Here is an 8269-nt window from a genome sequence, read left to right as displayed (position 1 = left end):
CCTGCCGGTTCCGGAACAGCACGACAGGAACAGCCAGTCCAGTCCAAACCAGTACAAACCAGTACAAACCAGTCCGGTACAAACCAGTACAAACCAGTCCGGTACAAACCAGTCCAGTCCAAACCAGTACAAACCAGTCCGGTACAAACCAGTCCAAACCAGTCCGGTACAAACCAGCCTAGTATAAGCCTATCCCAGTATAAACCCATCCCAGTACAAACCAGTCCAGTACAAAAAGCTTATCCCAGTATAAACCAGTCCAGTACAAACCAGTCCAGTATAAACTCATCCCAGCGTAAACCAGTCCATATAAACCAATCCAATATAAACCCATCCCAGTATAAACCAGTCCAGTATAAACCCATCCCAATACAAACCAGTTCAGTGTAAATCAATCCAGTATAAACCTATCCCAGTGCAAACCCGTCCCAGTATAAACCAGTCCAGTATAAACCAGTCCCAGTATAAACCCACCCCAGCATAAACCCACCCCAGTATGAACCCATCCCAGCATAAGCCCACCACAGTACAGCCCCATCCCAGTACAGCCCTGTCCCAGTACAGCCCCGTCCCAGTACAGCCCCGTCCCAGTACAGCCCTGTCCCAGTACAGCCCCGTCCCAGTACAGCCCCCTCCCAGTACAGCCCCAACCCAGTACAGCCCTGTCCCAGTACAGCCCCGTCCCAGTATGAACTCATCCCAGTACAGCCCCGTCCCAGTACAGCCCCGTCCCAGTACAGCCCTGTCCCAGTACAGCCCCGTCCCAGTATGAACTCATCCCAGTACAGATCCATCCCAGTACAGCCCAATCCCAGCACAGCCTTGTCCCAGCACAGCACCATTCCAGTACAACCCAGTCCCACTACAGCCCCATCCCAGTACGGCCCCAACCCAGTACAGCCCCATCCCAGTACAGCCCCAACCCAGTACAGCCCCATCCCAGTACAGCCCCATCCCAGTACAGCCCCATTCCAGTACAGCCCCATCCCAGTACGGCCCCAGCTCAGCACGGATCCATCCCAGTCAGTGTAAACTCATCCCAGTACAGGTCCCTCCCAGTACAGCCCCATCCCAGTACAGCACTGTCCCAGTATAGCTATGTCCCAGCACAGCCCTACCCCACCAAAGCCTCACACCAGTATAATTCCAGTATAGCCCCTTCCCAGTATAAACCCGACCCAGTACAGCCCCGTCCTAGTACAACCCCACCCCGGTACAAATCCATCCCAGCACGGATCCATCCCAGTATAAACTCATCCCAGCACAGCTCCCTCCCAGTACGATCCCATCCCAATACAGATCTATCCCAGCACAGCCTCGTCCCAGAATAAACCCATCTCAGTCCAGCCCCATCCCAGTATAAACCCGTCCCAGTCCAGCCCCATCCCAGTATAAACCCGTCCCAATACAGTCCAGTCCCAGCACAGCTCCAACCCAGCACGGCCCCATCCCAGTACATCTCTGTCCCACTACAGCTCATCCCAGTCCAGTCCCGTCCCAGTCCAGTCCCGTCCCAGTCCAGCCCCGTCCCAGTCCAGTCCCGTCCCAGTCCAGCCCCGTCCCAGTCCAGTCCCGTCCCAGTCCAGTCCCGTCCCAGTCCAACCCCATCCCAGTCCAGTCTCGCCGCGGTGTGTGACCGTCCCGCCTGGTCCGTCCCCGTCCCTGTCCCCGTCCCCGTCCCTGTCCCCCTCCCCTCTCCCTGTCCCCCTCCCCTCTCCCGGTGTCCCGGTGTGCCCACGGCCGGGTGTCCCGGTGTGCCGCAGTCCCAGTGTCCCCAGTTCCCGGTGTCCCAGTCCCCCCGTGTCCTGCTGTCCCGCTGTCCCAGTACCCCCCTGTCCCGATGTCCCCGTGTCGCCCTGTCCCGGTGTCCCCCATCCCGCTGTCCCCTGTCCCCGGCCCCGCGGTGTCCCCTTGTCCCGGCGTGCCCCGGTTGTCCCCCCCCCGGGACGGTGCCCCCCGTGTCTGTCCCCCCCCGAGTCGCCGCTCCCGTGTCCCCCCCGTGTCCGCCTCCCTCGTGCCCCCGTGTCCCCCCGTGGGGGTGTGCCCCTTATCGATGCCCCCCTTTCGATGCCCCCCCGTGGGGGTGTGCCCCTTATCGATGCCCCCCTTTCGATGCCCCCCCGTGGGGGTGTGCCCCTTATCGATGCCCCCCTTTCGATGCCCCCCCGTGGGGGTGTCCCCCGTGTCGATGCCCCCGTGTCGGTGCCCCCCCGTGTCCCCCCCGTGTCCCCCCCTCCGTGGGGGTGTCCCCCGTGCCGGGGGTGGCCGCTCTATATTTGTCGCCGTGTCCCCAGAATAGCGGCAGACGCGGGGGTGGGGGGGCCGCCCCCCGCCCCGCCCCCCGCGCCCCCCCCGTGGGGTCTATTTTTAGCCCCCGCGTGTTTCCAGGGGAACCCTGATGACGCAGTGACGTCAATGCGGGTCAATCGCCGCCGCCGGGGCTCGCGCGGCCGCGCCGGGGCCCCCCCGCACCCCCGGACCCCCCGGCACCCCCCGGGACCCCCCGGGACCCCCCGGGACCCCCCGGGACCCCCGCACCCAGCGCAGCGCCAGGTAGGACCGAGGGGCGCCGGGGGGGGGTCGGGATCCCCCTGTGTCCCCCCCACCTCCCGCTCCGCCCGTGGGGCTCCCGCACCCCCCCCGCGACCCCCCCTCACCTGGGGATACCCCGACCCCCCTCCCCACCCTCGGCCCGATCCCCCCCACGGGATCCCCCCCCGGCCCCGTGTGCGGCACAGGGGGGGCCCCGCCAGGACCCCCCAAGGATCCCCTGCACCCCGCACCCCGCGAGACCCCCCCGCAGCACCAGAGACTCCCCCCAGCACCCGAGTACCATCCCCAGAGCCCCGGGACCCCCGTGCCCCAAACCCCCCCTCTGCAGAGCCCCGGGACCCCCCCTGCAGCACTCCGGGACCCCTGAGCCCCAGACCCTCCCATCACCCCCGGGAGCTCCCCCAGAGCCCCTCAGGACCCCCTTGCCTTGTGCTCCCCCCCCCGCAGCCCCCGGGGACCCCCGTAGTTTCAGCCCCCCCCATTACCCCCAGCCCCCCCCGCAGCCCCCAGGACCCTCATGCCCCCCAGTCTGTGCCCCCCCACTCGGACCCAGTTCCCCCCCAGCCGTGTTTCCCCCCCTCCAACGCCCCTGGACCCCAGAGTGTCACCCCCCACTGCCCCCCCCGTGCTGTTCCTCAGGGTCCCCCCCAGTCCCCCCAGCCCCCCCCTGTGTGGGGACCCCCCCCGTGATACCCTGGATGCCCCTCCCTGCCCCTCCCTTCCCTCAGCCCCCCCGTGTCCCCTCTGCCCGGGGGTCCCCCAGCCCCACGAGCGCTCGGGGGGTCACACCAAGCCCCCCGCCCGGGTGGGGACATGAGGGGAGTGCAGGGGGGTGGCACCTCCCTCCCCACACCAGGGGACCCCAAAATCAGCCTCGACCGTCTAGAAAGGTCTGTGCCACGCACGGCCACTGTCACCGTCATCGTCACCTCCACAGCCACCCTCGGGCGCTGGCACCCGGCAGGGACCCCCCGTGCCCCCCACAGACCCCTCCAGCCCCCCCCGAGCCCTCCCGGCACAGCTCGGCACGGCCGCTGCACCCGAGGGATGTCCCCCAGCCCCTCTGTCCCCCAAAACAGGGCTCCCCCGGGACGGGGGGGTGACAGGGGACTGGTGGCCTCAGCCGTGTCCCCCAGCCCGTCCCGCTTTCTCCTGGGGGGACACAGGGATGGGGGGGCAGTCGGGGCAGTGTCACTGTCCTGCAGCTTGTCGGGGCTGCAGGGTGGGGACAGTGGGATTGGGACACGGGGGGGGAATGGGGAAATGGGGTGGGGACGGGGACGGGGGGGAGGACAGGGGTAATGGGATGGGGAGCGGGACAGGGGGGGAGGACATGGGATGGATATGGGCATGTGGGATAGGGACAGTGGGGTGGGGACAGGGACATGGGGTGGGGACAGGGACATGGGGTGGGGATGGTGACATGGGGTGGGGATGGTGACATGGGGTGGGGACAGGGACATGGGGTGGGGATGGTGACATGGGGTGGGGACAGGGACATGGGGTGGAGATGATGGGATGGAGATGGTGACATGGGGTGGGGACAGAGATGTGGGATGGGGACAGGGCCATGGGATGGGGATGGGGACATGGGATGGGGACAGGGCCATGGGGTGGGGATGGGGACATGGGGTGGGGATGGGGACATGGGATGGAGCAGGGCCGCAGGGTGGAGGTGACGGTGGGATGGAGCAGGGACACGTTCACTGCCGGCACGTGACGGTGACACCTCAGCCCAGGCCCAGGTGACACTGGCTTGGAACCGACAGCCCAGGGATGGCCCTGGAGCCGCTCCCGGCTGTCCCTGGGGTGGCACCTCGGCACCAGCCCCGGAGCTGCCACCAACGGGTGGCCCCCACCCAAAGGGCCTCAGGGACCCGACAGCACCAGGACCCCGAGCCAGGGGCACCAACACTGACCGGTCACAGAGCCACAGAACCTGGAGCCACGGAACCTGGAGCTGCAGGACCTGGAGCCACGGAGCCAATGGAGCCGATGGAGCCAATGGAGCCACAGTCTCGTCCTGCCACGGGCCTGGGCACGGCTTGGACCTGCTGAAACCCAGGCGCTGGCACACAGCCGATGGCACCGAGGCCGGATCAGTCGTCGGCCACGTCCGCGTGGCCCTGGAGGACAGACAGACCCAGAGCCACAGTGACACTCAGAGCCACGGGGACACCGAGCACCTCTGGGGGTCTCCTGCTGTCCCCGGCCCTGCGGTGGCTGAGGGACAGGAGCCTGGGACACCCGGGATGCTCTGGCAGGGAGCTGGGGACACTGCCCCGTGCCACGTCCCCTCACTCTGTGCCACATCTCCGTGGGGTTGTACCACATTCCCATCACGCTGTGCCGTGTCCTGTCACTCTGTTGTGTCCCCTTTGTTCTGTGCCACATCCCTGTCACTCAGTGCCACATCCCCATTGCTCTGTGCCACATCCCTGTCACTCAGTGCCACATCCCCATTGCTCTGTGCCACATCCCTGTCACTCAGTGCCGTGTCCCGTCACTCTGTGCCACGTCCCCATGGGGCTGTGCCACATCCCCCTCACTATGTACCAAACCCCTTCTAGTCTGTGCCACGTCCCCATCACTCTGTGCCACATTCCCATCCCTGTGTCACATCCCCATCGCTCTGTGCCATCCCCATCCCTGTGCCACATTCCTGTTGCTCTGTGCCATTCCCATCCCTGTGCCACATCCCCATCGCTCTGTGCCACATCCCCATCCCTGTGCCACATTCCTGTTGCTCTGTGCCATTCCCATCCCTGTGTCACATCCCCATCGCTCTGTGCCATCCCCATCCCTGTGCCACGTCCCCGTTGCTCTGTGCCATCTCTGCTGTGCTGTCCCACGTCCCCATGGGGCTGTGCCACGTCCCACTCACTCTGTGCCCCCTCCCCATCGCTCTGTGCCACGTCCCCTCACTGTGTCACATCCTCTCTCGCTCTGTCACACACCTTCCCTCTGTGCCACGTCTCCATGTGTCTCTGCATGTCCCCATCACTCTGTGCCACATCCCTGTCCCTCTGTGCCACGTCCCTGTCCCTCTGTGCCACAGCCCTGTCACTCTGTGCCACGTCCCTGTCCCTCTGTGCCACGTCCCCATCGCTCTGTGCCACATCCCTGTCCCTCTGTGCCACAGCCCTGTCCCTCTGTGCCACCTCCCGCGGGTGCCTGTGCCGCAGCGGCACACACGTGGTGGGTGACATGTGGTGGTGGCACGTGGGGGGTGGCACACGGGGGGTGGCACACGGGGGGTGGCACCGTGCCCTGTCCCCCCCAGCACAGGGGACAGCCTGGGCCCGGTGGGGCCCTCAGCGTGTGGGGGCCGTGTCCCACCACAGGCCCCATCCCCGGGGGCTCCTCGTGCCCCGTCCTCGTCCCTCCCTGTCACCTCGTCACCGCAGGGCCACCACAGGGCCACCGCAGGGCCACCTCCCTGTCCCTCTCGGGTCTTTTTGCGGTCTGGGCTTGCTGTCCCTCCCCCAGCCAGGAAGCCCTTACCCCAAAAAGCATCCGCGGGGGGTCCAGCCAGCGGGGACCCCCGGGGCCCACAGGTGAGTGGGGATGGGGGGTGGGGGGACACCAAACCCTCCCCGGCCTCGGGCTGGGGACAGCAAGGGGACAGCGGGGACAGGGGCATGGGGACAGTGGGGACAGCAAGGGGACAGCAGGGACAGGGGCATGGGGACAGTGGGGACAGCAAGGGGACAGCGGGGATGGGCATGGGGACAGTGGGGACAGCAAGGGGACAGGGGGGACAGCAAGGGGACAGCGGGGACAGGGGCATGGGGACAGCGGGGACAGCCAAGGGGCCAGTGGGGACAGCAAGGGGACAGAGGGGGGGGGGACAGGGGCATGGGACAGTGGGGGACAGGGGCCTGGGGAACGTGGGGACCAGCAAGGGGCGGAACAGTGGGGACAGCAAGGGGACAGCGGGGACAGGGGCATGGGGACAGTGGGGACAGGGGCATGGGGACAGTGGGGACAGCAAGGGGACAGTGGGGACAGGGGCATGGGGACAGCGGGGACAGCAAGGGGACAGTGGGGACAGGGGCATGGGAACAGTGGGGACAGCAAGGGGACAGTGGGGACAGGGGCATGGGAACAGTGGGGACAGGGGCATGGGGACAGCGGGGACAGCAAGGGGACAGCGGGGACGGGCATGGGGACAGTGTGGGGGGGTGAAGCCACCCCAGTCCCTGGCACGGCCGGGACCCCTGGGAGGGGGTGACACTGAGGGTTCCTCGGGGGGATGTGGGGTGACACTGGGGACACTCCAGGGTGGGGGGGTGACACCGGCGACCCCCCGAGGGTGTGGGGGTGACACTGGGGGTGCCGGGGGGACACCGAGCGGGCGGGGGGACACGAGTTCCCAGTGGCCCCAGTTTGGGTGCCCAAAGGCTCCTCGGTGACTGGGCGGGCTGAGGGGGTGGCAGCCCCTCCCCGTGGCCGTGCCACCCTGGGGTGGCACTCGTTGGGGGTGGGTGGCCCGGACAGGGAGGGGGGACACGTGTGACACTGGCTGTGGGGGGGACAGGGTTGGGAACATGTGTGACAGTGGCTATGAGGTGACAGGGCTTGGGGGGGGACAGAGACTGGGGACAAGGGACAGGAGTGCCACTGACTGTGGGGTTGGACAGGGGCTGAGGGCAGGGCATGGGGACAGGGGACAAGAGTGGCACTGGCTGTGGGGGGACAGGGCTTGGGGACAGGGGACAAGAGTGGCACTGGCTGTGGGGGGACAGGGCTTGGGGACGTAAGGGGTGCTGTCCAGGAGGTGACAGGGACTGGGGACAGGCACTGGTGACACAAGTGATGCTGGCCGGGAAGTGACAGGGGCCAGGGACACGAGGGATGCCAGCTGGGGGGTGGCACACAGTGACATCACCCAGGTCACTGTGCTGGCTGGGGGGCACCCCGTGTGTCCCCAGTGTCCCCGCAGCGGCCACCTGGGGCCCTGCCAGTGGCTGCCGGGCACTGGTGTCACCAGTGTCACCACCAGCCTTCCCGGAAGGGCCACCACAGTGTTTGCCGAGTGTCACCACCACGGTGACACCAACTCCTGTGTCACCAGAGTGGCGACAGCCCTGCCTGGGCACCCCGACCCTCCGGCGGCTGGGCAGCCCCCCTGGGGACACGGTTTGGGGACACCCCGTGCTCTGGGGACACCCTGGGCTGGGTGGGTGGGTGACAGGGACAGGTGGTGGGGACATGGGTCACCTGCATCCCCCAGTGACACTGGGGGGGTCCTCCGTGTTCCCCAACAGAGCCCCCCTCCCCTCCCCCCGTGTCACCTTGGCGGTGTCCCCAGGGATGGGGGGACACGGGTCTGGGGGCTCTGGCATCCCTGGGGACACGGGGACACCCGGGGGGACACCATCCAGCCCCCCCCAGCCAGCACCCACCTGTGCTGCAGAGACTCCCCCGGCCCCCCGTGTGGATTTAGGGTCCCCCCGGTGGGCTCTGTCCTGTGTCACCTGCAGGAGGGGACAGCCCCTGGCCCCATGTGCCCCCAGGGATCCCCGCGGTGGGGTCACCCCAGCTCACAGCCATTACGGGGGGGGACATCGGTGCCATTCCCGTGCCCACCGTGTGCCAGGTGTGTGTGGGGGGGTCTCTGCCACACGCGGGGGACTGGGGGGATATCGAGAGACAGGGGGGGATTGTGGGGACGTGGAGGGGTGCGGGGCCACGGCGTGGGGTTGGAAGGACG

The sequence above is a fragment of the Pipra filicauda genome, unplaced genomic scaffold (genome assembly GCF_003945595.2).
Source record: "Pipra filicauda isolate LSUMZ 115617 unplaced genomic scaffold, ASM394559v2 scaffold731_size164108_pilon, whole genome shotgun sequence".
Taxonomy (NCBI): domain Eukaryota; kingdom Metazoa; phylum Chordata; class Aves; order Passeriformes; family Pipridae; genus Pipra; species Pipra filicauda.
Note: the sequence above shows the minus strand (reverse complement) of the source record.